Below are 25076 nucleotides of genomic sequence, written 5' to 3'. Positions count from 1 at the left end.
CTTCACTGGTGGTTTGGGCAAAAGCATTACAAATAAAGAAGGCAAAAATTCCTATTCAGAATAAATGTCTATTCCAGTGAGAGCTAAGCCCTGTCCTTTTCATCATGGAATCAGTCCAATGGAATCAACCTGCCATTAAGTGTCTGACCGATGCCCTGGGAAAGTGGTGCCACCAGTGGCTTAGTGTCGTCTTTGCTGTTGACAAGTGGTGCACTCAGCAATGTCCAGAGTAAGATCAGCTTTGGAAACACGGCTTTTTGATCCCATGCATAACTTTCATCCTGCTGCCTTGGACACATTACAACTACTTGGCAAAGACAGAGGATGCCTGGCAAAGAGGTTGATTGATATTTATAGAACAAGTGATTTTGTTTACCCAGTTTTTTTGATCTTACTCTGCTCTTTGTTGAGCATTCATGGGACCTATATATCTTTGAAATCTGTGCCCATTCAGAAGAGCCTATCTAAATACCTATTCCTCATACTTCCCTATCACCCCTTTCCTAATCATCTTCCTTCTAAGACCTAAACCATCTAGCCAAACTATATTAACCACTACCCATAAATCAATGTAGACCTGAATCTCTGGCTTCTCCTTCCAGGCAAACTGAACAACCATGCACACTGCTCAAAGTTATGCTCGCCGGGAGGGATTTCCATCATCAACGTCCCTCAAGTGAAATGCTGCAACCACCTACATTCAGCCAGTGCTAGAATACTGTTGGGAGATAATTCTCTATGGATCTTTTGCCTTTCTGTATCTCTTGTGAGCAGAGGCATTGATGGCCTTTGTTCTAGAGTAGCTATTAAAGGATGTTTGCATAGTAAACAACCTTGAAAGATAGTGTCTCCATCCAGATCAGAGGGCATGTTTGTTCATTGTCTGTCAATGACAGTGAAGGTTCTGAGGTTGCACCTAAATTTTGCCACAGTTTCATGTAAAGGCATGCTGCTGGGATAGGCCAACTATGTTCTTGAACATGGCATTTCCATGTGACAATTGAGACTTATTGGGCCCTTCTCACCTGATTAGCCATTAAGCCCCACCCCTAAGTGGGAATATCAGGTTTGTGGGTCACAAGGTCTCCGTGGGTCAAGCATTTGGGTTTTTTTTGTTTGTTTGTTTTTTGCGGTACGCGGGCCTCTCACTGTTGTGGCCTCTCCCGTTGCAGAGCACAGGCTCCGGACGCGCAGGCTCAGCAGCCATGGCTCACGGACCCAGCCGCTCCGCGGCATGTGGGGTCTTCCCAGACCGGGGCACAAACCCGTGTCCCCTGCATCGGCAGGTGGACTCTCAACCACTGAGCCACCAGGGAAGACCAAGCATTTGATTTTAATGAGAGGCTAGGAGAAGCCAATAACTGCTTTTCAGAATGGGTGTATGGAGGCCAAGTCAAAAAGGCGATGAGTCCAAATCCCAAGAGGTACCTCTGAGTGCAGGCTCTCTCCCTGCACTAGGTGGTAATATCATCAGTCACACAGACTTGTAGTTTAAAGGGATCATTAGGGTTGTGCAACCGCAAAGGTAAAGAGCATGCCACAGCTTGCTGGATGACATCCTCTGCAGTCTGTTGACTTGGCTACCACTCAAAGCATGCTGATTTGGGGATTGAAAGATATAAAAGACTAAGCAGTTAAGACACATATTGTCCAATACTTAAAGAATCCAGTAATGTGCTAGGACTCTTTTTGATGCTGCAGAGATTGAAGAGAGGGCAGTACTTCAGTCCAGTTTGGAAACCAGGAGTCCTCAGCCTCACCTCTAATCATCTTCCTCTTAAAGCATTTGAGATTGCATAGATGGTGAGGGAGACATCAGGGGCACAGAAGGAGCCAGAGCTCCATGACAGTAAAGAAGGCAGATTTACTTTCCACCTTGTCGGGGGCTGCTGTGGCTCAACCAGATGAACTTCTAATGTTTTTGTTCCACCCAGAGCTCTTTATTCTCATTAATAACACCAATATTTCTACTCTGGAGACTCCTTGACTCAGCAGCCGTAGTCCTATTGTCTTTTGTCTGGAGTCTAAGGACTTCTTGCCCAACTGTCATGATAAATGCCCCTTCCTTCTCTACTCAAAGGAAAGCAAGTAAAACCCAGAGCCCCATTCAAAAGACTTGTTTTAACTCTAGTGTTCAGCCTCTAAACATTCATCAACAGGTAGTCTAATGGAGGACCCTTATTCTACACCCCTCCAATCACTTGGTTGAGAACGTTTGCTACTGGATCGTAGGAAGTCTAAGATTCCCTAACCAGGCTTACAAGGCTCTCATCCTTTCTCTTCCAGCAAGCCATGTCTCTATCAGCATCCCATCCTCATTTCCAAAAACTTGCAGGAATATGAAGAGCCTGAGATTATTCTGTACTTGTGTGCTAAGAAATTAGCCTGCCATGGTTTCATGGGTGCTGGCAGAAGACATGAGATTCCTGAGTCAAAGACAAAAACGTTTATTACCATGGCCCAGCAAGCAGCATGAGTTTCACGTCTGCATCAATATTTCTTGGCCCCATGTCCATCCCACTGGGACATCATGAAGCAGCATAGGTAGATGCTGCACATGTACTGAATTTGTGTCAAGGCTGAGGAACCCCAAGTTTAGGGAACCCAACTATTTTACAACAGGCTGCAAGCAAACCTGCCTGAACTTTGCCTTAGAGGGACACATGACACATATTTTACCTGACAATGTTGGGAGACAGCTCTCTCACATTTCTGCTTACCTTGCTGTCAGAGACACTTGACTGCCTTTCTTCTGGAATATCTTTTCAAGAATGTTCCATATAACATCACTATGAGTCATAGACATAATGACAGAAAAGCTTTCATGGCGACCTGGACATATTATGGTATTCTTTTATTTTGGTCCTACTTAAATTTTGTAGCTTTTTTTCTTTTTTAGGAGTATAAGAAAATACTTTATTTTTTTTAAACAGATTTCTATTGGAGTATAATTGCTTCACAATACTGTGTTAGTTTCTGTTGTACACTGAAGTGAATCAGCCACATGCATACATATGTCCCCATATTCCCTCCTTCTTGAGCCTCCCTCCCACCCTCTCTATCCCACCCCTCTAGGTCAACGCAAAGCACCGAGCTGATCTCCCTGTGCTATGCTGCTTCTTCCCACTAGGTATTTTACATTCGGTAGTGTATGTATGTCGATGCTACTCTCATTTCACCCCAGCTCCCCCTTCCCACCCCGTGTGCTCAAGTCCATTATCTATGTCTACATCTTTATTCCTGCCCTGCAACTAGGTTCATCAGTACCATTTTTTTTTTTTAGATTCCATATAATATGTGTTAGCACACAGTATTTGTTTTTCTCTTTCTGACTTACTTCACTCTGTATGACAGACTCTAGGTCCATCCACCTCACTACAAATAACTCAATTTCATTTCTTTTTAAGACAGCAATATTCCATTGTATATATGTGCCACAACTTCTTTATCCATTCATCCAATGATGGGCACTTAGGTTGTTTCCATCTCTGGGCTATTGTAAATAGAGCTGCAATGAACATTTTGGTACATGACTCTTTTTGAATTTTGGTTTTCTCAGGGTATATGTCCAGTAGTGGGATTGCTGGGTTGTATGGTAGTTCTATTTGTAGTTTTTTAAGGAACCTCCATACTGTTATCCATAGTGGCTGAATCAATTCACATTCCCGCCAGCAGTGCAAGAGTGTTCCCTTTTCTCCACACCCTCTCCAGCATTTATTGTTTCTAGATTTTTTGATGATGGCCATTCTGATTGGTGTGAGATGATATCTCATTGTAATTTTGATTTGCATTTCTCTAATGATTAATGATGTTGAGCATTCTTTCATGTGTTTGTTGGCAGTCTGTATATCTTCTTTGGAGAAATGTCTATTTAGGTCTTCTGACCATTTTTGGATTGGGTTGTTTGTTTTTTTGTTATTGAGCTGCATGAGCTGCTTGTAAATTTTGGAGATTAATCCTTTGTCAGTTGCTTCATTTGCAAATATTTTCTCCCATTCTGAGGGTTGTCTTTTGGTCTTGTTTGTGGTTTCCTTTGCTGTGAAAAAGCTTTGAAGTTTAAGTCCCATTTGTTTACTTTTTCTTTTATTTCCATTACTCTAGGAGGTAGGTCAAAAAAGATCTTGCTGTGGTTTATGTCAAAGAGTGTTTTTCTTATGTTTTCCTCTAAGAGTTTTATAGTGTCTGGTTTTACATTTAGGTGTTTTATCCATTTGGAGATTATTTTTGTATATGGTGTTAGGGAGTGTTCTAATTTCATCCTTTTACATGTAGCTGTCCAGTTTTCCCAGCACCACTTATTAAAGAGGCTGTCTTTTCCCCATTGTATGTTCTTGCCTCCTTTGTCATAAATTAGCAGACCATATGTGTGTGGATTTATCTCTGAACTTTCTATCCTGTTCCATTGATCTATATTTCTGTTTTTGTACCAGTACCATACTGTCCTGATTACTGTAGCTTTGTGGTATAGTTTGAAGTCAGAGAGCCTGATTCCTCCAACTCCATTTTTCTTTCTCAAGATTGCTTTGGCTATTTCTTTCTCAAAATTGCTATGGTTCTTTTGTGTTTCCATATGACTTGTAAAATTTTTTCTTCTAATTCTGTGAAGAATGCCATTGGTAGTTTGATAGGGATTGCATTGAACCTGTAGATTGCTTCGGGTAGTATAGTCATTTTCACAATATTGATTCTTCCAACCTAAGAATATGGTATATTTCTCCATCTGTTTATATCATCTTTGACAAGTCCTTTGTCTCCTTAAGCAGGTTTATTCCTAGGTATTTTATTATTTTTGTTGCAATGGTAAATGGAATTATTTCCTTAATTTCTCTTTCTGATTTTTCATTGCAGTTGTATAGGAATGCCAGAGATTTCTATGCATTAATTTTGTATCCTGCAACCATACCAAATTCATTGATTAGTTCTAGTAGTTTTCTGGTGGCATCTTTAGGATATTCTGTGTATACTATCATGTCCTCTGCAAACAGTGACAGTTTACTTCTTCTCTTCCAATTTGTATTCTTTTATTTCTTTTTCTTCTCTGATTGCCATGGCTAGGACTTCCAAAACTATGTTGAATAAGAGTGGTGAGAATGGACATCCTTGTCTTGTTCCTGATCTTAGTGGAAATGTTTTCAGTTTTTCACCATTGAGTATGATGCTTGTGGGTTTGTCATATATGGCTTTTATTATGTTGAGGGAGGTACCCTCTATACCCCTCTATACCCATTTTCTGGAGAGTTTTTATAATAAATTGGTGTTGAAAATTGTCAGAAGCTTTTTCTGCATCTATTGAGATGATCATATGGTTTTATTCCTTAATTTGTAAATGTGGTGTATCACATTGACTGACTTGCATATATTGAAGAATCCTTGCAACCCTGGGATAAATTCCACTTGGTCATGGTGTATGATCCTTTTAATGTGTTGTTGGATTCTGTTTGCTAGTATTTTGTTCAGGATTTTTGCATCTATGTTCATCAGTGATATTGGTCTATAATTTTCTTTTCTTGTGACATCTTTGTCTGTTTTTGGTATCAGGGTGATGGTGGCTTTGTAGAATGAATTTGGGACTGTTTCTCCTGTAATTTTTTAGAAGAGTTTGAGAAGGATCGGTGTTAGCTCTTCTCTAAATGTTTGATAGAATTCATCTGTGAAGCCATCTGGTCCTGGACTTTTGTGTGTTGGAAGATTTTTAATTACAGCTTCAATTTCATTACCTGTGACTGGTCTGTTCATATTTTCTATTTCTTCCTGGTTCAGTCTTGGAAGGTTATACCTTTCTAAGAATTTGTCCATTTCTTCCAGGTTGTCCATTTTATTGGTATAGAGTTGCTTGTAGTAGTCTCTTAGGATGCTTTGTATTTCTGCAATGTCTGTTGTAACTTCTCCTTTTTCATTTCTAATTGTAATGATTTGAGTCTTCTCCCTCTTTTTCTTGATGCGTCTGGCTAATGGTTTATCAATTTTGATTATCTTCTCAAAGAACCAGCTTTTAGCTTTTTTGATCTTTGCTATTGTTTTCTTCATTTCTGTTTCATTTATTTCTGCTCTGATTTTTATGGTTTCTTTCCTTCTACTGACTTTGGGTTTTCTTTGTTCTTCTTTCTCTAGTTGTTTTAATTGTAGGGTTAGATTGTTTATTTGAGATTTTTCTTGTGTTTTGAGGTGAGACGGAATTGCTATAACCTTCCCTCTTAGAACTGCTTTTGCTGTGTCCCATAGGTTTTGGGTCGTTGTGTTTTTGTTGTTATTTGTTTCCACGTATTTTTTTAATTTCTTCTTTGATTTCTTCAGTGATCTCTTGGTTATTTAGTAGTGCACTGTCTAGCCTCCATGTATATGTGTTTTTTTACAGTTTTTGTCCTGTAATTCCAATCTCATAGTGTTGTGGTCAGAAAAGATGCTTGATACGATTTCAATTTTCTTAAATTTTCCGAGGCTTGATTTGTGACCCAAGATGTGATCTATCCTGGAGAATGTTCTGTGTGCACTTGAGAAGAAAATGTATTCTGCCACTTTTGGGTGGAATGTTCTGTAAATATCAATTAAATCTATCTGGTCTATTGTGTCATTTAAAACTTGTGTTTCCTCATTTATTTTCTGTTTGGGTGATCTCTCCCTTGGTGTAAGTGGTGTGTTAAAGTCCCCTACTATTATTGTGTTATTGTCAATTTCTCCTTTCATGGTTGTTAGCATTTGCTTTATGTATTGAGGTGCTCCTATGTTGGGTGCATAAATATTTATAATTGTTATATCTTCTTCTTGGATTGATCCTTTTATCCTTTGATCATTATGTAGTGTCCCTCCTTATCTCTTGTAACAGTCTTTATTTTAAAGTCTATTTTATCGGATATGAGTATTTCTACTCCAGCTTTCTTTTGATATCCATTTGCATGGAATATCTTTTCACTTGGGGGTTCCTCCTGTCTCCTTGGGTGTCAAGGTACCCCACCAGTGGCCGGCAGGTGCCCTAGTTGTGGGGAGAAGCTAACTTGGCACCTTCCCACATCACTGTCTTGACTCCGCCCCTTAAACTTTGTAGATTTCTGATGTTCTCAATAAACGGGCCAGAGCACACACCCAAATTAAGTATATGTTATTTCAAGGATCCAAAGAGGTCACTAGGTCCACTAGGCCCTCTTGATTCTTCTTTGTATTGAAAGGGACAGTTGCAACAACTTGTCATTCACTCTGGAATACTTACCTTGATATTGCTCAGACTGTAAGATTCCTAGAAATTCCACTGAGGTGGCAAACCAATGTAATTTTATGAAACTTTTCCCCATCCTCAGGCAAACATGTATTTTACCAAGAGCAGTTTTTACTTCCTGCTCTCAGGTCCAACCAGCATGGTATCCTCCATGTAATGGATCAGCATGAAGTCCTGTGGAATAGAGAGGTGATTTAGCTCTCCATGGATTAGATTCCAACATAGGGCTGGAGCGTTGATGAGGCTGGAGCTTGGGCAGTCAGTGGAAGTGTATTGCTGTCTGTGTCAGGTGAAGGAAAACTGCTTCCGATGATCTTTACTAAGAGGTAGAGAGAAGAACATTTGCCAGATCAATAACTGCATACCAGTTGCCAAGAGATGTTTGACTTGCTCTAGAACAGTGGTTATCAATAGAGCGGGTGAGGGGAGGTTTGACTCCCAGGAGACATTGGCAAAATCTGGAAACAGTTTTGGTTGTCACAACTCGAGTGGGGGGTGATACTGGCATCTAGTGAGTAAAGGCTAGGAGTGCTGCTAAATATCCTACAGTGCATAGAACAGGTTCTCACAACACAGAATTATCTGGTCCAGAATGTCAGTACCAAGTCTGAGAAAACCTGATCTGAATAAAACCCTGAGTAAAATTGGAACAGGAACAAAGCTGCAGTTAGAGTCGATGCCTGGTTTAGTTTACAATAATCCACTATCATCCTCCAAGGTCCAGCTAATTTCTGAACAAGCCAAATAGGTGAGTTGAGTGGAACTATGGTAATAATCACCACAGTTGAATTTTTCCCATCCTTAATAGTAGCACAGATCTCTGCAATGCTTCCAGAAATGTATTACTTCTAGTTTATTGTTGAATTAGGTAAAGACAGTTCCACACACTTCCCCTTGACCTTTCCTACCATAATAGTCATCACTCCAGGGATCAAGGAACCCAAATGGAGATTCTGTCAGTTGTTGGCTGTGTATATTACAATTTGACATTCTAGAACTGAGGAAATAACTATAGGATGGACTCAGGGACCCACTGGACAATTTGCTAAGTGTAACCTTTACGTTGAAGATATGGAGTACCGAGTGGATTTATAACATAAGGTCTGTTCATTGATCTCCAAAATATGTCCCTTGAGGATATTCTCTTTAATAAGGCTGTGAGAAATATATTTCTGTTGGAAGCCTTGAAAAGCAGTGTGACTAATATTTTCTGTAGGCCAAAAAGGGCAACAGGAATGGCTGTCTAAATTCAGTGGGGATTAAGGAGTCCTGGGGAAATCTCTGAGACTGACACAAGCACAAACTCTACTGCTTATCCAACTTCCATAAGCAGCTACTTTGATCGGTGAGGAAGTCATTTTGAAAATAGGTATTTGGAAAAATGTCCTTTGTGTTGTGCTTTTATTGCCAAAAAAAATAAAATGGTGTATAGTTATCATTTATAAAGACTCTCATATTTGCACATGAAAAATGGAAACAAAACTTCTAAACAACTTAAAAATCATCCCAAGAATTTTAGGAAGTCATAAAACCACTTGATAAAAATTTAACACTTTTTTATTACATTGACAATGAGTGATGGGCATCTTGAAATTTGACTATTGACTAGCTAAACTGCAACAATAAATTACACAATTGGAAATGGACTGAGAAGTATCAGTCAATAATTGACTAACAAAGTGTAGCAGAACTTTCTGACGATGGCTACATGAGATTTGCTCTATGTGATATGTTATAAGGCTCAGAGCATTAAGAAATCTTTCAGGGCCACAGAACTAGTTATTTATTGAGCTCAACTAGAGAACATGTATCAGAACCCAAGGTTCAATGCTCTTTCTACTACTTCAGAAAGTGATATTTTCCCATATGTATGTGTTTGTGATCTCATGATCATGATATACTCCTTTTCTAAACACGCTAGGCTAATTGTTATGGCTCTTGGTGTATATTGTGCATGAAAATGGCATAAGATGAAAGACAAGCATTTTAGGTACAGCTCAATATTAAGATTTCTGGTTAATATCATTCTCCCCTTTCAATATACTCAGAGGTATCCTCTGAGCTGTTAGAACTTTGTATAAATAACGACTTCCTTACAATGTAGAAAACCTTCAGCATTTCTTTCTCGGGGTCTAGCCACCAATCAGTTGAGTTCCAAACTGTCCAGGAACTCTTTCTTTAGTAATCCTAGGACACTCCCCAGGTGGTAGACAGTATGTTTTTAAAGAATTTTATTTGAGCCCTTGTACAATACCTGACTCTGGGCCTTTTTCTTACTTGTGTGAAGTTTCTGACTGTCTGCTTATTTGATCCCAACATATGGGCTAAATTATACCTTCCTCTAAATATGTAATTTAAATCACCTTTCCTGCCCAGCAGCTTGTCAAGATTCGGCCGCCTGTAGGGATCTAAAGAGATTATATGCTGAAAATCCTGAGTTCTATGCCAATCCTAACTTATGCTCTTGAGCCTGGGGCTGGATAATTCCACAACTCAACATTTCAACAAACATTTATTGATTATTTGAAAAGTACTATGTAAGTTACTCTGGGGGATACAGAGATGAATTTTTACCTACATCCTCCAGAGATTCCATGAACCATCTGGAGAACACACATGTGTTTGACACAACATGAGGCTGACTGTGATACAAGCCATGGTAGATGCACAATTTGAAGGGTGAAATTTGGTCGACATCCTGAAAGACTCATGGCATGTCAAACACCATCATGGGGCCAAGAGGACCTCAAGGTGTGTTAGGGGAATGGAAGAATTACCAGTGTCACTAAAATGAAGGTTTGCATGTGTGTTCAGGGGTACAAGGCTGCAAAAGAAGGTAGGAAACAAATGACCAAGTGCTTTGAACTTCAACCTTTAGATCATGGCCCATATTCTGATTGCAACTGTGACTCATACAAGTTTTGCACAGAAGTGTGATACCACCAGCTCTGTGTTGTATGAAGACAGAGTGCATATGGGGGACAATTTAAAGTAGGGAAAGCCTGGAAACAAGAATGCTAATGAGTTGGCATAGAGAAGATCTATTGTGTTTTGCCTTTCAGCACAATACCAAGCACTCATGACCTTTTCCTCTGGAAACAGTTCCTCAGTTTCCCTTTGGGGACACCAATGCTCCCAGCTAAGGTGCTTCAAGTGGCATTGACTCCACTCTTGGTTCCAGATGTGGAAATGTGACTTCTATGGCATCAATCAAAACAGTGTGTTCCCCTAAGTAAAATGATTGGTTTTAAAATGACTGTGTCTGTGTTCCTAAAAGAGAAACAGAAGATTATTCATATTGGGATGAGATTTGGAAGCTAGAATTGACTGCCACACAGTATGTGTTCAATTATTAAACTTTTAATAAGTGAAGGCAACTGTTTGCCACACACAAAAAGAAAGCCTGAGGTCTTCCCTGGTGGCACAGTGGTTGAGAGTCCGCCTGCTGATGCAGGGGACATGGGTTCATGCCCCAGTCCTGGAAGATCCCACATGCCGCGGAGCGGCTGGGCCTGTGAGCCATGGCTGCTGAGCTTGCGCATCCGGAGCCTGTGCTCCACAACGGAAGAGGCCACAACATTGAGAGGGCCATGTACCACAAAAAAAAGAAAAGAAAAGAAAGCCTGAGAATAGAACTTAAACTGGGATGGAGCAAGAGAAACTGGGACCTGATGACATGGTCTGAATCAAGCCTTGCTTAAAGCTATCTCTACTCAAGACTTTCATCAATGAAAGACTCATAACTGATAAAGCACCATAAAACTCCAAGAAAAGGGTGCTAGTTCAGGGAGCTGGCTTCAAACATAGGTCCACTTGTATCAGTCAGCTATTGACACAATAATTCTGTGTGACAAACCATCCCCAAACTCAATGGCTTAAGATACAGAAGCAAGCTAAGTGTCCATCAACAGATGGCTGGATGAAGAAGATATGGTAAATATATAAAATTGAATACCACTCAGCCATAAAAAAGAATGTTTTGTCATTTGCAGCAAAATGGATTGACTTGGAGGACATTATGTTAAATGAAATAAGTCAGACAGAGAAAGACAAACACTGCATGATATCACTTATACATGGAATCTAAAAACAATAAACCAGTGAGTATAACAAAAAAGAAGCAGACTCACAAATTTAGAGAAAGAACCAGTGGTTACCAGTGGGGAAAGGGAAGGAGGGAGGGGCAACACAGGGGTAGGGGATTAAAAAGTACAAACTATCAGGTATAAAATAAGCTACAAGGATATATTGTACAACACAGGGTAGATAGCCAATATTTTATAATAACTATAAATGGAGTATAAACTTTACAATTGTGAATCCTTATATTGTACACAATTAATATGTAATCATCAACTATATTTCACTAAAAAATTAAAACAAATTTTTAAAGATAAAAAAACCCTAATGGCTTAAAATAATAATCACTTATTCTTGTTCACATGTCTGTGAGTTGGCTGCAGGAAAGCTGAAATAGACTGAGATCAGCAGTGTGAGTTTGCTTCAATCTGTGTATTTGACCCTTCCTGACTCCTCACTGTAGATCTGACTCGGATCTGCTCCACGTTTGTTTTTTCTGGAGTCTATAATTGGGCAGTATTGGGGCAAGTTTTCACACTGATGGCATAAATGTAAGATGACAAGTCCAAACATATGAGTACAGGTCAAGCCTCTGCTACTATCACAGCTGCTAACTTCATTTGACTGAAAGCAAGACACATGGTTAAATCTCAAGCCATGGCTCAGGGAAGCACATTCTATATTAGATCAAAGCAAAACTCACATGGGCAAGCCCAACATCAATGGTAGAGGTAAGTACACTTTGCATATGAATGTGAAAAGGAGATTAAATATTTTTGAATAAAAATATATTCTGACATGGTATTCTCATGAAGTCGATGGGCATTTACCAAGGATTAGAAAATAGCTCAGAGAATGAAGAGGAAGTCCATCCAGAGGCCATCACAGGATTAGTCCATACAGACCAGGACTGCTTCAGTCCTGATCACAAAATAATAAACCCTGAAGTGGGCATATTATAGTTTAAGTACAGTGAGACTTCAATCAAATAATGGTGTCTCTTAGAAGGCTAGAAATGACTAATATTCTAGGAGGAAATTTACACGTTGAGAGAGAAAGGGGCCAGGGACCAAAACTTGTGGGAACACTTCATCTCAGCGGGGGTGGGAAAGCCCACCATGGAGACAGAGCAACAGGAGTTGGAGGGGCAAGAGACCCAAAGGCAGCACTGGCAGAAGAAAACAGCAACTTGGTGATAGTGAAGGTGTTGAACGTTAAAGTTTTAAAGACTTTTGAGGGACTCAAAAAGATTAAGAACTCAGATAATGACATCTTTAGTATCAGAAAAGTAGGTTATTAATGTCCTTTAAGAAAACAGCTATGTAGCAAATTGGGTTCAGAAACCAAATTACAAAGCATAGGAGAGACTACTGGAGTAGAGGAAGTGAATAGCTATTGGTAATATCTTAGGGCATTTTCACTAGTCATTTTCTTTTTTCTTCTATTACAAAAGATTCTGTATTTTGCTTGTTAAATCAATATTATAAATGGGTTTATGTAATGAAAAATTCTTTGAAAATACCATTTCTATTTCAAACTTGGTATCTGTTTACATGTGTGTCAAACTCATTTAAGCATTTCCTACGGTAAAACATTTAGATTATACTTTTTGTCAGAAAAGTGTATAAAATATTACCATGTATACCTTACTTAATACTACATATATTTCTGTCATTTCTTTAGAAAAGATCCCTGGAGAATAAATTATTTGATTAAAGTTTATGAACTTGTTATAGACTCAACACAGACTATAATTTCTGAGTCAGTTTAACCTCCCACCTGTAGAACGTTGCAAATACCATCCTTATTAGTACTGAGCATTTTCAATTTTCAATTTTAGATTATTTGATATGTAAAAGTGAAACTCATTTTTTATAGCTCATTTTGATAGCATTTTATTTTTAAATTTTATTTAAGTATTTTTTATTGGCTTTCAAATTTTCTTCTTTGTTAATTGTCTGTGTTTTTTACCCATTTTCCATTGAAGGATATGAATTTTTTCAATGATTTATAAGATCAACTGTATAAATATTAAAGTTATTCACTCTTGTGATATTTCCCAGAAACCTCTGATCAACTATATTTATCCCTCTAGACAATGCCAACACTCAATTGCTCACAGAAAGCATTTATTTCCCATGTACAGTTCTTCAGGCAGGCTGTCTCTCTGCTGGGTTCAGCTGTGGTTGGCTGAACTTGTTCCAGGCTGCAAGTTGATCTTCAAGATCAGCTCCATTTGTCTCTGCATCCTCCTTGGACCAGTGGCTACAGAGAACTTCTTCTCATGGGAGATGCAAAAGACAAAGCCAAACCATGCAAACACATTTAAAGACCTCCTTACCATTTTCCTACAAACTTTTGATCAAGTTGTATTCATCAGCTGTTGCTGCAATAATGCTGCAAAACAAACAACCCCAGTACTCAGTGGCTTACCTATTTATTGTGTATAGGATTGCCAATAGGTTGTAGCATTGCTCATTTCACTTCTGCTAACATTCCATCTGCAAAATAAAATTATAAGGCAAGCTCATCATCAATGTGGCAAGGGAATATAATTTACTTACCCTAGTGAGAGTACTACAAAGTTACATGGCAAAGGGTGTGGATTTTTAACTCTAAAATGTGAAGAGAGTGAAAAATTGGGAGGCTCTGATCTGCTACCTCAAAGTTTTTAGATTTGCTGTTGGGTTATGATTCTTCAGTGTTAACATTTTAATGAGGTCAATCTATTATCAGTTCTTTTGTGAATTCATCCATGATATTTATGCATAAATATTTTTAAATGAACTGGTTTCCCTAATATTATAAAACTAAAAGTTATAGGTTTAATTTATCTTTAAAATAATATTTATTAAATGGAGAAGCCACCTAAAAATTTCTAAGTTGGTAAGTATTTTTATTAATTTCTAGTGTTAATGCAGTCTAGTATATATAATTTGTGCTTTGTGGAATTACTTCTTATTAAGATTTTATTTGTGGAGTAGTATATGAAAAAATTTTTATAACACATATATATTTGAAAACAGTGAGGATAAAATGGTACAACCATGCTTATCTCTTTCACTCTTTAAATAAATAATAGCATCAGTCAAATCTCATATTTTTGTTTGATTCCCTTGAAAGTCTCTAGAAAAATTTTTCTTTTTATCAATGGGCTGTGTAATCCTAATGTATTTTCATTTTTATGCTATGTGAACTACACTAATGATTTCTAACTATTATATCTTTTTTATGTTAGTCACTATAAATGACCCTTTTTTAGCCTCTTGAAGTTTGTTTTGACATCTATTTTGAAATGAATGTTCCTTCCCTTGATTTCTTCTTACTGCTTGTGCCTGGCTGTGCCTCACACTGCAGATTGCCTTTTGCAGTGCCCACTCAGCCCCCTTCTAACATGCTTTCCTATAAGTGGATTCACCTGTGCAAAACTTGGAATATGGAAATAAGTCATATGCTAATACCTAAGATGCTAATTGGGAAATTGACATACAAAGTAAGAACTAGTTTTAGTATGTGGCTAGCTATTGGGAAGATCTGGAGACTCTTAGGTGCAAGCAGTGTGGAGAAGTGAGGTTGCTTCCAGAAGAGTCTTGTGGTGCTGTTGAGTGTTTCTACAGGTCATGTTTGCACCTGGACAAAAGGCTGATGGGTATAAAATTCTTTTTTTTTTTTTTTGCGGTACGCGGGCCTCTCACTGTTGTGGCCTATCCCGTTCTGGGGCACAGGCTCTGGACATGCAGGCTCAGTGGCCATGGCTCACGGGCCCAGCCACTCCACGGCATGTGGGATCTTCCCGGACCGGGACATGAACCCGCGTCCCCTGCTTCGGCTGGCGGACTCTCAACCACTGCTCCACCCTAAAATTCTTTTTTTTTTTTTAACATCTTTATTGGAGTATAATTGGTTTACAATGGTGTGTTAGTTTCTGCTTTATAACAAAGTAAATCAGTTATACATATACATATGTTCCCATATCTCTTCCCTCTTGAGTCTCCCTCCCTCCAACCCTCCCTATCTCACCCCTCTAGGTGGTCACAAACCACCAAGCTGATCTCCCTGAGCTATGTGGCTGCTTCCCACTAGCTAGCTATTTTATGTTTGGTAGTGTATATATGTCCATGCCACTCTCTCGCTTTGTCACAGCTTACCCTTCTCCCTCTCCATATCTTCAAGTCCAATCTCTAGTAGGTCTGTGTCTTTATTCCCATTTTCCCCCTAGGTTCTTCATGACCTTTTTTTTTCTTCTTACATTCCATATATATATGTTAGCATATGGTATTTGTTTCTCTCCTTCTGACTTACTTCACTCTGTATGACAGACTCTAGGTCCATCTACCTCACCACAAATAACTCAATTTTGTTTCTTTTTATGGCTAATATTCCATTGTATATATGTGCCACATCTTCTTTATCCATTCATCCGATGATGGACACTTAGGTTGCTTTCATGTCCTGGCTATTGTAAATAGAGCTGCAATGAACATTTTGGTACATGGCTCTTTTTAAATTATGGTTTTCTCAGGGTATATACCCAGTAGTGGGATTGCTGGGTTGTATGGTAGTTCTATTTTTAGTTTTTAAGGAACCTCCATATTGTTCTCCATAGTGGCTATATCAATTTACATTCCCACCAACAGTGCAAGAGTGTTCCCTTTTCTCCACACCCTCTCCAGCATTTATTGTTTCTAGATTTTTTGATTATGGCCATTCTGACTGGTGTGAGATGATATCTCACTGTAGTTCTGATTTGCATTTCTCTAATGATTAATGATGTTGAGCATTCTTTCATGTGTTTGTTGGCAGTCTGTATATCTTCTTTGGAGAAATGTCTATTTAGAACTTCTGCCCATTTTTGGATTGGGTTGTTTGTTTTTTTGTTATTGAGCTGCATGAGCTGCTTGTAAATTTTGGAGATTAATCCTTTGTCAGTTGCTTCATTTGCAAATATTTTCTCCCATTCTGAGGGTTGTCTTTTGGTCTTGTTTATGGTTTCCTTTGCCGTGCAAAAGCTTTTAAGTTTCATTAGGTCCCATTTGTTTATTTTTGTTTTTATTTCCATTTCTCTAGGAGGTGGGTCAAAAAGGATCTTCCTGTGATTTATGTCATACAGTGTTCTGTCTATGTTTTCCCCTAAGAGGGGTATAAAATTCTTGATTCACACCTGCTTCCTCCAATTCTCTTTGGATGATGTTCCATCATTCTTAACTTTCAGGGTTGCCAAGAAAAACTGTGAGCTCAGTTTGCTTTTTTTCCCCTTTTTAGGTAACTCAGATATTTTAGAATGAGTGAGTAGTTAGGTGAATGTTCACAGGATTCTTTTTCTTTATTTTGCAGAGTGTTTCTATGGGAATGTGAGAAAGGGTCATAGAAAATAGGTCAACACTGCCACACATTGAATTCAGATAATTTACTTAAAATAAAGTGTTATTTTCCATATACTCTTAGCTTCATGGATCCACAGTTGGTTGAATTCACAGCCGTAGAACCCACAGATACAGAAGGCCGATTGATTACTGGTGAGATAAATCAAGGTTCAGAGGAATATGTAACTTAATGAAAATTTCAAGTTAGGAGCAGCAAAATCAAGACTTAAACCGAGGTTCTTTGATTTTGTGTGTGCTGATCTTCCCACAATATCATGTAAGTGTCTGATCTTACCAGCTAAATGAGATGAGTTCTAGCACTCTTGCACCCTTGATTTCTCTGATATCTATGGTAAAACAAATAAATAAGCAAGCAGAACCCATGGAATTATTTGTTGCTCACTGCCTGACAAAGAAATTCAAACACTTTGCAGAGACTATATTTCTTTATGAACTAAATTAAAGAATATACAGATTCTTTTCTGAGGAGCACCAAATGACATAACAGATTAATAACTTTACAGATTTGCAAAACATGCAGAAAAACTGATCAAATGCACGATTCTCAATTTGTCATTTCCATAGGCTGAGCACAGAATGATTCAATTTTTACTCAATACAAGCATTTTTTGAGGAGTCTACAATAATAGGACCTACATATTTATCTTTAATGACTTACCTAATGCAGAAATGGCACTTGAGCATTCTGGAAAATAACTTCTTCCAATATCAGGTTTATTACGTGAGCAACTTGCAGAAGCTGATCAGTCCAACGGTGATGAAATTTTCTAGCATGTATTCGTAGTGTTTGTGTGATTAAAGTGGGAATACTCTATGCTTTAGACATCATAGGTAGTGGAGGAGATTTTCCATAGCTCTGAAAATATAATTGCTTGGCTTATGTTTTCATTACACATAAGTCCACCCAACTCACATTAGCAGCAATACTAGCACCTGATGGAATTTGTTAACCTGTTGAAAATTAAATCACAAAGTAGACCATTGCACTAGGAAATCTTGGTTCATGGCAAAATTAGTCTTTCTTTCACATGAGGAATCTGATGCCTTAAATAGAAACTAAAAGTGAAAACTGCCATTTTCTCTCACAGAATAAAGAGGACACTTTAACTAGTCTATACCACTTGTAAAGATGCCACAGTTGATATCCTCCTTTAAAGGGTATATTAACTTTGACAGTCTTAACGTTTCTATTTCAAATTAAGTGTCTGTATGGGGCAAACTTACACATGTTGAAATGTTTCCTAAACACAAAGTGTGATTATATTTATTTGACATTTTCTCAGCAATATATTTAACATATATACAAATGAGAAAAAAATTTAAGTCAATTCACATAAGTTATATCACTAATAAAATTTTTCTAGCATTTAGCATGTCTGGAGAGTATCATCTCCAACATACTTTGTCAACTGAAATGATAAATAAAGCTTAACCCATTGTAACAATGCTATGCTAACTAAACATTGTGACTCATTTGTTTATACTGCATTAAATTTACTCTCTTATAGTTGGGGAGCACTCCCCCGCCAAAGGTCCAGCTTTGATTGTAGACCTTGTTTGGATCATTCTACTCTCTACACTCAAATTTCCAATTGCTTTAATTAAATTTAAATTCTTTAAAATGCCCAGAAATATGTGTTTGTCTCAGATATCTCCTCTCATGTACAAAGTTGAGACAGGCTTTGCCTAGTCCTTGATTGACACAGAAGGAATGAGAAGAGTTTAGATTCATTGGCACCACCTGTTGGAATTTCTTTGTATGCTGTTTAGTCCTGTTGTGGTTTCTTTCCTAGGCTAGAACATTAATGGTTAATTGGCTATAATAGTACAAATATTTCATATCCAGGTTAGATACAGTTAGATGCAAACTTGATATCTAAATATTGAATGATCCACTGATACATATTAAGATATCTTAAAAGGGAGAGGGGCAAGAATTCTGCTTCTGTACCTTCTGCTGTGAACTGGAAGTTTGTGTCCCCTCAAAATTCATGTGTTAAAATCTAATCCCCAATGCAATGGTGTTAGGAGGTGGGACATTTGGGAGGTCATGAGGGTAGAGCCCTCATGAATGGGATTAATGTCCTTATAAAAGAGATCCCAGAGAGATCCCTCACCCCTTCTGCCACATGAGGACACAGTGAAAACACGGCTGCCTATAAACCAGGAAGTGGGCTCTCACCAGACACCAAATCTGCCAGCACATTGATCTTGGACTTCCCAGCCTTCAGAACTCTGAGAAATAAATTTCTTTTATTAATAAGTCATTGTTAACAAAACAATAGTATTTTGTTATATTAATCCAGGTGATTTAAGACACCCTCCCAACGTAAACAACTATAACACTGGTTGAAATATATTACAAAACCATTTCTGATATTAGATAACTGGCATCGAAGTACAGTGATCATTAAGAAAAGAAAAATATGAAAAGTTAATCCCACATTTGCTTTGGCATTCAGACTGCAAGCAGTTTTCTTATTATGGCATAGGGAAGTAGTACTCAAGCAAAACAAAATGAGAGTTTTGCTAACCTGAGAAGACAAAGATAAGAATCTTTGGCTGTTGATTCAGATGAAATTTTGTGTGTCAGGATACTTAGAAGGAGAAAGTGTACAGAGAGGAACCCTGACGTCTGCACATTTGTTCTCTTGAGTCCTTAGCTGGGACTGAGCTGGGACTGAGCACCAGGCAAGACTGTTGTCATGCATAGTGGAGTGTGGCTCCTGGAATGAGAGCTGCACAGAGTTACAGAGATCACACAGCTCAAAGATATGGAAATTCCAGTTCAGCCAGAATAGAAAGAAATGACTGAGCAACTTAGATATTTAGTGTAGACCCAAGAAAGGTGATGTTTTGGGAATCAGGAGCATGCCCTAGAAAAGGGAAAAAGCCCTAGGACAAAAGAAAAATCCAATCCAGGTCTGCTTTAACAAAGCATAATTCAACCCTGATAAGATCAAGAGGATGTTCCAGTAATTTAATGGCTGTCCAAAAATACTCAACACTCTTTAAAGGAAGACAACCTACCTCACACACTCTATAACAAAATATACACAGTGCTCTGTATATAGAAAAAAAAGAATTAATCATGCAAATAAAAACCAGAAAAATTGACCAACAATCAAGAAAAACAAAAAGCCAAGCAACAGAAGCAGACCCTGAAATGACCAAGATGTTGGAATTAGCAGACAGGATGTTAAAACTCTTACTGTAATACTATTCAAGAATTTAAAAGAAAATATTAACATAATGAGGGAACAGAAAGGAAGTATTATGAGAGGAATGGTAAGTATAAATAAAAACAAATGGAAGTGGTAGACTAGAATAGTATGATGTCTGAAAATGAAAAAGGTACTAGATAGGACTGAGTGGATTTTGGAAGTTCTAGTCTAGGATGGTAGCAAGAGGAGTCCTCTGGACCCCCTACCCAGAAAAACAAGCATAACTGATGAAAATTATTAGAAAAAACAAACCATTTAAAGCCTTGGGAAATTGTCCTAAGGCATATAGGAAATGAAAGGTTATCAAGAATATCTACTTAAACTCTATAGAACAGGGAGCATATGTGGCATTTGAACTGCAACCCACACTTTTCTTCACTCTGCCCAGCTCAGCAAGATGGAAACTCCACTCCAGGTGGTTGCAGAACACAGGTCTTCATCTTCCTCTGGGTCCCTGTTGAGGAATATAGTATTGCTATGATCTGAATGTTTGTGTCTGCCTAAAATTCATATGTTAAAATCCTAATCCCCAAAGGTGATGGTAATAAGAGGTGAGACTTTTAGGAGGCACTTAAATCATGAGGGTGGACTCCTCCTGAATGAGATTAGAGCCTTTATAAAAGAGGTTCCAGAGGGATCCTTAACTCCCTTCCACTGTGTGAGGATACAATGAGAATTCTGCAGTCTGGAAGAGGGCCCTCACCTGATCATGTTGGAACCTGATCTCAAACTTCCAACATCTAGAACATGAAAAATAAATTTCTGTTTTTATAAGCTATCCAGCCTGTGGTGTTTTGGATAGCAGCCCAATGGACTAAGACAAGTATCTTCCTGGCATGGGCAGGCCACTAGTACTTCTCATTACTTCCACATATATGTTGCAGAGACTAAATTCCAGAGGAGCACAACTGCAAGGGGATCACTTCTTCCACCAACATCCCACTAACAAGACAGAGGCTCAACCTCAAGCCTGGCATGCTGAGAATACTGAGACCCTCATGGCTTTCACCCTAGTTCATTTGTCGGGTGGGATCCAATGCCTGGAGAGGCTAGCCAAGAATACCAAAGGTTCCTCCACTCACCCAGCACCCTACTATTAATGCAAGACTGTGAGAGAAGTGAGCAACTATCCTTGCCCCAGATCCAGAGCCATGGCTCAGAAATTTTGCCCAGATGAAACAACAGACATAAAACAGAAAGCTTCAAAAATCTCCCCAAAGGAATTAAGCTTCTGGGGAACAGAGTGTGAGAAAGTTCAAGCCAAACAATGCTCTCAGAAGCAGTGGTGGTTTTGGTACTAACCAATTAAGAGGAGGCTGGTAGCTTCACGAAAGGTACAAGCTAAACTATAGGCCAGTTAGTTTGCCAGTGAGAAGAAGTAAAAGAGACAATGAAGAAGAGCCCTCTTAGGGTCAGAACAAACCTCAAACATTGACCTCAAAAACTACCCCTGCGAAGGAGTCTGAATCTAATTGGATCAATCTGTGGAGCAATGTATTCACCCGAGCATTGCCGAAATCAAAAAGGCAATCATCTGGAATTTAGTAGAGCATAACAGCTGGAAGCAATCAGGGAAAGAGAAAGTCAAAGAGAGCTTTGCTAAAACTACTCTCATCCCAGGGTGACTGTGCATGCCCCAAGGCTGCACTTTTTGAACAGCAACATCAGAAGCTTACACTGCAGAGCAAATAGAATTCACTAACATAGCCCAGTCAGTCACTAACAAATATTAATTCTAATAGTTTTTAGTAGATTCGGCAGGAATTTTTGTATAAAAATAGGTCTTGTACAAAGATAATTTTACTTGTTTGTACATAAACATAAAAAGTAAAAAAGCATGCAACTATCTCAATAGAAGGAGAAAAAATTGACAAAATGCAACATCCATTCATGGGAAAACTCTTAGCAATGTAGGAGTAGATGGAAAGTTCCACAATCTGATAAAGAGATCTATGAAAACCTATAACATACATCATAATTAATGCTAAAATTGAACTCATTTCCCCTAATTTTAGGAAAAAAGCTACTTCGTATAACCAGAAAAGGGTACCAATGGGAAAAGAAAAATTGGAACCATTTTTATTCATAGATGACCTTTTGGTTTATGTGAAAGTCCAATGGGATCTAAAATTTTTACTACAAATACAATTTAGCAAGGTGATAGGATAGAAGATTAATATACAAAGGTCAATTGTGTTACTATATACTATGAAAAAATAATTAGAAAATTAATTTTTAAATGCTATTCAAAAGAGCATCAAAAAGATTTTCCAGGAGCATAAGGTGGAGTGCATAGGCTCCACAAATTGTTTTATGCAGGTATGGCAAGATGCTATTGTCACTTAACCTGCAGTAGCAGGTGAAGTTTGAGAAGTAAGGAGATGGGAGGTCCACCAGGGCACATCCAGCAGGGAGAACTTCCTTTTGGAGTAGTCTCTGTGGGTCATACACTTGGAGGGCTTTTTGAACCCCAGCTCCCAGCCTGACATCATTAAAACACTTCGATTGCCCAGAAGTAAAAAAGACTGGACATTACAAAGCCTGCGCCTTCTTTGAGTTTGAATATGAAGATATTGCCGAGATAGTGACTGAAACAATGAACAACTACCATTTTGGCAAAGAATCTTGAAGTGTAAGTTTATGTCATCTGAAAAATTACCCAAAGAAATTTTTAAAGACTGGGATGTTCTATTTTCAAAGACATCATATACTACCAGTGGAATAGTAGAAGAAGAAGTGAATACTTAAACAGAAGCTCAAAATGGAGAAGGAATTTAAAAACCAAGAAAAAATAGGGAAAAAAGAGCTAAATTAGGAATAAATTGTGATCTTCCTTCGCTGGTCTTATGGAAAAAGAAAAAAAAATATCTCAAGGACTGGTTATCAGAGCTCTATGAATTGCCAGGTTTTATCAAAGAAGATAAAGAGGTTTTAGGTATTCTGACCCTCTGAAGATGATTATGGATAGCCAGGGCCACACAACAGTTTGTACATCAACACTGATGGAGAAGTGAAAATTGCCAAGTGGATGAAACAGAAGGTGATGATGAAATAGTTTTCAAACAACCCATATCTGATATAAAAGAGGAAATGCCAGGGATATAATCACCTTACACATTCTGGAACATGAAAGATGAAGAGAAGGCCACCAGTATACATTGATATGCATTCTGAATACATTATATATATTTCTTCTGAATATGTGATCATTTTGTTATTAGGACTGATTTCTTACATTTTGATATGTGCAATGAAATGAGACCATTGGCAAGATTTGGGGAATAGAAATATATTGTTGTTTTGAGTAAATAAGGGGAGTAGTAAGTAATTTTATCTTGCCCACCCTTGCTGAAATGCAAGGATGCATAACCGGCTCACAGTGGCTAGGCTCATGCTACCTCTTTGTTCTGTTGATCTCTTCTAGCTTCCTTTGCAGATTTCATAGCTATTCTTAGTTACTCCACTTAGATAGAAGCCTTATGTTAACTGTAGGCTTCTGTACTAAACTGCAGCCTCTGTTGTCACCACCAATCCTATTTGACATCTTTACATCACATGGTCTATTAAGCAGTGTACACTTAACCATGAATGGTACTTAAGAGTCCAATATCCGATGGTTAATTTAGAAGGATAAATTAAGCTGGAGAGTGAAGAAGCATTTCAGTACTACTACAGATTCATTTATTGTATATAATTCATTTTTACTATTATTTTTTTGATGAGCTAGCATGGATCAATAAATACCATTTTATAATTGTAGTTACTACTATTTTGTAATAGTTACATCAATGTGGAATTACATTCCAAGATTTAAGCACTGCCCAACAAATAAAATTTTTTCTACAATTTATTTGAATGCAAGTGGGACTAAGAAATCTTGAAATAAGATAGTAGGATTTTGCCTTCTCAATTAAAAAATATAGCATCGAAAATACAATACAGGAATACTTCATTTTATTGTGCTTCACTTTATTGAGGTTGCCATGTATCACGTTTAAAAAAATATATTTATTGATTTATTTGGTAGTGCTGGGTCTTAGTTGCAGCAGGTGGGCTCCTTAGTTGTGGCTTGCGAGCTCTTAGTTGCAGCATGCATGTGGGATCTAGTTCCCTGACCAGGGATCAAACCCGGGCCCCCTGCTTTGGGAGCACAGAGTCTTAACCACTGCACCACTAGGGAAGTCCCTGTACTATATTTTTTTACAAATTGAAGGTTTGTGGCAACCTATGTCAAGCAAGTATATTGGAGCCATTTTTCCAACAGTTTTTTTTAAGTTAAGGTATGTACCTTTTTTTTTTTTCAGACATACACTATAGCACATTGAATAGACTTCAGTATAGTGTAAACATAATCATTATATGCACTGGGAAACTAAAAAATTTGTGTGACTTGCTTTACTGCAATGTTTGCTGTTTATTTTTTTAAAACAAAATTCACCTTTTATTTAGGTTGAAATAAACTATACAAATTGATTTTCTTCACCAAAATAACAGCAATATTTTCTGTATTATTCCTAGATAAACTACAGAACACTTATTTTTGTAGGTTTTCTAGGTTTTGCTTGTAAATCAAGATGAGGCAGTAGATACAGTCATGGAAGAAGACAGAAGAAAACAGACAAATCAGCTGTCAGTATCCGTGGCCTCTGATCTTGCCTTGACCACGAAACAGAAGTGTCCAACATATACCTGCCAAGAACCTTATGAAGATGTAGGCTCAGTAAAAGACTGTAAACAGCAACAACAAGATGTGGAACAACAATGGCAGGCTCTTCCATTCAAACTTTAAATATAACTTGTTCCTTTAACTTCATTTGGTAAAGACAACTTTTACACTGAAATCTTTGTTTGGCGAGTTCACGTTTCTCAAAAATATGGAACGCTTCACCAATTTCTGTGTCATCCTTGTGCAGGGGCCATGCTAATCTTCTCTGTATCATTCCAATTTTAGCATATGTGCTGCTGAAGCGAGCACAGTGTTTGCTGTCTTGCGATGGTCTGGAACCAAACCCGCAATATCTCCAAAGGTATGCCTGTTTTTAGGAATAAATTTGCAAAAAAGATGCATAATCTCTTTCATGAAAATAACAAGACACTGCTGAGAGAAATGAAGATTTAAATGAAGGAGCAGAAAAAAATCCATGTTCATAGATTGGAAAGTAATATTGTTCACATGTC

The 25076-nt window shown here is 38.0% G+C and overlaps 1 non-coding gene across 1 annotated transcript; it reads right to left on the bottom strand.

The window, feature by feature from the left end:
- Positions 1 to 24766: 24766 nt before the first annotated feature.
- Positions 24767 to 24873, bottom strand: LOC132518973 (U6 spliceosomal RNA). Its single transcript, XR_009540078.1, has one exon. It is a non-coding gene; the product is annotated as a U6 spliceosomal RNA (small nuclear RNA).
- Positions 24874 to 25076: the final 203 nt, after the last annotated feature.

This window comes from Lagenorhynchus albirostris, chromosome 3 (assembly GCF_949774975.1).
Source record: "Lagenorhynchus albirostris chromosome 3, mLagAlb1.1, whole genome shotgun sequence".
Lineage (NCBI taxonomy): Eukaryota > Metazoa > Chordata > Mammalia > Artiodactyla > Delphinidae > Lagenorhynchus > Lagenorhynchus albirostris.
This window is presented reverse-complemented; position numbering and strand designations above follow the sequence as displayed.